This window comes from Ostrinia nubilalis, chromosome 19 (genome assembly GCF_963855985.1).
Source record: "Ostrinia nubilalis chromosome 19, ilOstNubi1.1, whole genome shotgun sequence".
NCBI lineage: Eukaryota > Metazoa > Arthropoda > Insecta > Lepidoptera > Crambidae > Ostrinia > Ostrinia nubilalis.
The window spans coordinates 4805967-4812069 of record NC_087106.1 but is presented as its reverse complement, the minus strand read 5'-3'; positions in this window follow the sequence as shown (position 1 = coordinate 4812069).

Here is a 6103-nt window from a genome sequence, read left to right as displayed (position 1 = left end):
TCGTCTTTGAGCAAAATTATAATAGGGCACAACTTTAGTTTTGTCATGTTCTCCACGCTTTGCACTGGAGGGAAGTCCAACCCTAACTTCAAACTCCTATGTTCTTCTGATTAATTTCGTTACGGGTCCAATGACAGTTTAACTTTTCCCCGGGACAAAATTGGCCTTCTCTGGTTGGGACAATGGTCCTCTCTTGGATTTGCCCACAGATTCTTATTCTAGGAGTAACTTACTGCTTTATGATGCTATCAGTGGATGAACTCTACTCCCCTTCAATACACACAATTCAAACCTACATTATTCTGCCAATTATTTGGAGTACATTACCTACATACTGTTGATTTTTGAAATAATAGAAAACTGACAAAATACATAATTCCTTCGAAAATTCCTAGAGACTAAAGTAGAGCTGCATGTTACCTACGTACGATGGTTAAGATACTTAATTTCCAGATATCTTCATTCTCTCCCCTACAATTAAAAACTAACGAAGCACAAATTCCCAATGGCTTGAAACAACACTCATGGTCTGAGCATTTCAATAAATAACTTGTGTAAAACATCAAAGGTGCTTATTACTTTACGAACCATTTGTTCGGCCCAACACCCTCACCTTAAGACGTAGTTGCGTTACGCTAAAATCCTTGTCAGTCGGTACGTCTCAAAAAATCCGAGGCCCTTTTACAACCTATTGTTCTAAAGGGCGCGCTAGTAAAAATCATTACCATAAATTGTATGGTGGACGTAACACAGGTAGCCCATTGGTTAAGGCGAGCTTAAAAAGCTACTTTGGAACCAAAAGCACTGATTGTCGGGCCGCGTAAGTTGTAAACGGTTGAGAGAAACCGCACAGAAGTAAAACCTCTTGCGGGTTATATTGAGGAATATCTTTAGGGCTGAGGATGTACACTTAAACTGAATTCCAAGTAAGCTTATTTTTGTTTCCTAATAGCCATGGGTGTAGCTGTAGTTAGTTGTTGCAAAGCTGATCACTTGGGGAATATTGTTATTTAACCATAAAAACGCCTGCACGAGGATAGACTTGGCTAGGCCATAATTGATGCATTTGCAGGAATGCTCATGAACTATAAATATTCGCAAGTAAATATTAAAATGATAATGTACTAACTAAACAAATTCTACGGGGAGTGATTCTACTTCACGATAGAAAATTATGTCAATCACAAGTACGTGTGTCTCTATGTTCCTGAAACAATATTCAGCATTGCTGATTTCTCCTATGATCATATTCTTTTTAACCCTTAAATAAGTAATGTAGGAGCACATTACGTGTAGTTACCAATTCTGTAATAAAATACTGTTATAATTAGAAATCTAACTTACGCTACTTCGTGCCTGAAATTATGTCAATATCAATCATTTTTTCAGTATAAATATGGACAAGTAAAAACCTAAGGCGCTGGATGCAGGCCGCTAGCAACCGGGCGATGTGGAAGTCATTGGGGGAGGCCTATGTTCAGCAGTGGACGTCCTGTGGCTGAAGTGATGATCATGATGTTGATAATGAAAGATGATTAAAGGAATTGACTCCATTGGTCAGGTATTTTCAAATCATAACATGACAGTATCGCGGGTGACCTCTAATGATTTATACAAGCGATGACATCACTTTTACCTGGCAATCAATTCCAGTGCGGTAATGATCACGATCCGCAGTTATTTTTGTTTTTTGAGATTGAATAAAGAAGCGTAGGTATTTATTGTTTTTTGTGTGTTAAAAAAACGTTCTTCCTATTTTCTTCATCCGTACAACTAACATTTAATTTTAATGTGTTTTTATTTTTTTCTATGCTCAACTTTATGAACTTTATAATTTATTTTGCTGAATTTCAGTGAAATACTTCAGTACTTAACATTTTAAATAGTAGTATCTACATATTGTAATGAATGGGTGAACAACAAGATGTAATAGTTTTTAGTTTATGTACCTACTGTAGTCTGTACACTGAGTTTAAATCGGTCGGCCGTTTGGTGTAGTGGTTTTGATACGGACTACTATGCCGAGAGGTCTCGGGTTCGATTCCCGGCCGGGCAGAAATTGAAATGATGAATTTTGATTTCTGTGATGGGTCTGGGTGTTACTATGTATAATATGTATATATTTACAAAAAAAACTATTTAAGTATGTTTATATCCGTTGTCTAGTACCCACAGTACAAGCTTTGCTTAGTTTGGAACTAGAAGCGTAGCGTAAAATGTCCAAGGATATTTATTTGTCGGCGCCGGACACAGATGCTGCAAATTATTATTGATGATTAATAGTACCAATCTTAATATTATGTTATCTGTAGAAATCTGTAGAGCAGAAGGTTTGTGATTCCTAAACGTAACACCCGACTGATGCGCAGAAAAAGATAACTGTCAATGAGTTATATCATGTCAAGTGTGAGCAGGCGGCTGCGAGGTTATCTTTGAGAGCGTGTTGAGTTTGGTGGAACGTTAAATTGTAGGAAAAGTGATTGTCAACCATCCAAGATATTATCTCCTTGCCCGTTAACCCACGCCAATGGAGATTCCACCCCTAGAGTTCCTTCTGATAGAGACCCAGTGCCTTTATATTTATTATTTATTTATTTATTAAATATGATAAATGTTAAAAGTTTGTGGAAATCCATGGGGGTCTTTGTCCAGCAGTGGACGTCATTTGGCTGAAATGAACGAACGCTAAAAGGTTTTACCGAACCAAAAAACTAGTATAGTATTGTTGAATTAGGACTACGGTGAATTGCAAAAAAATATAGTTATAAAACAATCTATCACTATAATTCAATTCCTTTTACCATATGCCACATGCCACACATCATTACTGTTAATAACCTAAATCAATATGTTACCGACCGCCACGCGCAATATCTAATTATATCAGAACCAACCGTCAGTTTTGTCATGCGATGCCAATGACTATCGGAAATCATTACAAAGCAAAATTAATTGTAATTGAAAATGCCAGCCAATATTTGGGGTTACACGCCATGAAATTATAGGCACAATCAATAATAAACAATAATTTGCAGCATGCACTCTACTGTCGCTTTTGATTGTTTTGAAAATAAAATGGACTCTAGTAAACTTATTTTATGGTGTAGAAAACCCTTATTTCGTGTAAAAAAACAAGCAACAAGAACAGAATTAATATTTTTGTATGAGTATCATAGAGCATAAACTTATGGTAGAGAACTAAGACAGTGACCCTATTAAAAGTTCCTGTACATACTTTAAGGCTTGGTATTTCTGCTAAAGTAGGTATTTCGCGCTGTCAAAATCTGCGCGCGCAATACTTCGCCGAAGACAGCGCGCCAAAGAGCTCTCGCGGCTACACAGTATAGAAATACGCAGTTTAGAAATACGCAGTTGGTTAGGTTAGGTTGACTTCCTTCCGTTCAAGCGTCACACTCACAGCACTTTCTAATACAAATCATATCCAAGTGATACAAATTAAAACAACTTTCAAAATTTTTGGGAATATATTTTAGAATCGAATAAATATAGAATATAACTGCCAAAGTAAACACGGTTCAAAGAGGCGTGGCGTCACCCGACCTTCCGGAAGTTCCGCGCCGGCTAAAAAAATTTCAAGATTACGTCACCCAACCTATCGGTAGATCCTCGGGAGCTTGAGCGATTGGAAAAACATTTTATAATCAGTTACTCGTAGTAGCGATTATTTAGAGCTTGGATAATAAATTATAGTTGTTGCAATTCACAAAGCTTTGCATGTGGTTAATTACATTAATCAGTACACGCATCAATTTTGTTCAGTCTTTTTGTTTATTAATAAATAAAAATATCATACTAAAATTGCATATATTTGTTTGTATTGGTCTGGGTGTTTTCTTTCCATAATTTATGTATAATGTATGTACGGGGCTCTGTATCGAAAATCACTATGAGCAATGAGCATCACACACTGTTACCTGGAGTGCATTACCGCAGCAAAATTTTTATAAATGTTGTGCTTATAGCAGATAATTAGTCCATCGTGAGCAGAAATTTGTCCACTAATAGCAAAATTCGTTCAAATTATAGTTTTAAAGTTATTGGCTAGAAGATTATATTTTTATCTTGCAGCTTAGACCTTTAGCTACAGACCTTAGACAGTATTTTTGAAACATTCTTACGCATGGTGGAGGAAGGGACGCTCTAGAGCAGTGGTTCTTAACCGGTGGTCCGCGGACCACTGGTGGTCCCTGGAGGCATTCCAAGTGGTCCACGGACCACTGGTGGTCCCTGGAGGCATTCCAAGTGGTCCACGATGTGCGCTTGCACACCTTGGTCAAAACCACTTTTAACTGATTTTTGCAGTCAAACTGGTTTTGACCGATTATGAGGTGGTCCCTGACAAGACAGAAATTTGGTAAAATGGTCCCTCATGACTTAAAGGTTAAGAACCACTGCTCCAGAGACTCAAAACTACAAGGATACACATGAACTCCAGTTTTAAATCCGTTGATATCTGCTGCATCTGCCATGTTTTTGGCTATAAGATTCTTCTATCTTACGGCTTAGACCTTTAGCTACATACCTTAGACAGTATTTTTGTGAAAATTCTTACGCATGGTGGAGGAAGGGACGCTCTAGACACTAAAGTCTACAAGGAGTCACATCAACTCCAGTTTTAAATCCGTTGACATCTGCTGCATCTGCTATCTTTTTGGGTAGAAGATTCTTCCATCTTGCAGCGTAGACCTTTAGCTACAGACCTTAGACAGTATTTTTTTGAAAATTCTTACGCATGGTGTAGGAAGGGACGCTCTAGAGACTCAAGTCTACAAGGAGTCATATGAACTCCAGTTTTAAATCCGTTAACATCTGCTGCATCTGCCATCTTTTTGGCTAGAAGATTCTTCTATCTTACAGCTTAGACCTTTAGCTACAGACCTTAGACAGTATTTTTTATTATTTATTTGTGTCAGTGTGCTCTTCTAAAGAGTGTAAGACGATTGTATGTAGGTACTATTAAAATGTAATTTTAACTCATTGGTTTTGTCTCATATTTGAGGAATGTACGTATCATGAGTAGAGTCTTCGTTTAAAAGGATGCGAACGATTTAAATTTCAATAGGTAGACAAAATTGATAATTCTTAATTATCAAAAATTTAAGCTTTCTCCAGTAACACTGATATTATTATACTGTGACTCATCAAAGTCATCATTGTCAAAAATATTGACAAATCGCGAACTGTCACGGCCATAAAACTGACACGCGTCCGTCCTCCGTAAGCGCCACCGCGCGACTGATTGAGATTGTCCAAGCCGTCAGGACGATTTTTTCCACATTTTTTAACATAGTAACTAAATAAGACGCAATATAAAAATTTCATCCGTTAAAAGCCCTCAAGTTATTTCTGAACTTTAGTTTAGTAAAAGATTTAGAATCTCAAATCGCTTATTTTAAAAATAAAACCATAAATAGAAAACGAATAGAGGTAACTTTGGGAATTTATTCTATCGAGTCAACTTCATCAAATCGTGTTTCCATCCGTTAATAGCCCTAGAAAATATCCTCAACTATGCCCAATAAAAATCTTAGCCTTTAATTTTACTGTTTAGTACCTCAAAAATGAAAAATGAAAACCTCATTTTCGCCATTTTCTCTGCTACCCGGCCTTAAAACAAAGTGTGGTAGAAAATTTTATAACTAATGTAGAGACTGACAAGAATTGCACTGCAGTTATTGTTACAATCAGAAAAGTAAAATTTAAAATACCTATTGACACACATTTAGACCCTATTTTTTTTGCAAAAGCTGTTACATTTATATCAGATCCCATTCTCTACAAACCTGGCAAATATATTTAGAGCCGAGCATATTTATTATGTTTAAAATTACTTACCCACTTCGGAATCAAATAAAATCGGAATTCTTAACCTTTTCTAAGTACTTTCTATTCAAACAAAGCAATAAATTATACTAAATCGTACTAAATTCATACAAATAACACACCTTGTCTCGGGTGTGTAATGTATGATATAACTACATATCATATAATACTTAGAGGATATAACATCAAATTATATAAAATCATTTAATATAATAATTATTCACTATAATAAACGAATAATATAATTTTAAAATGAATA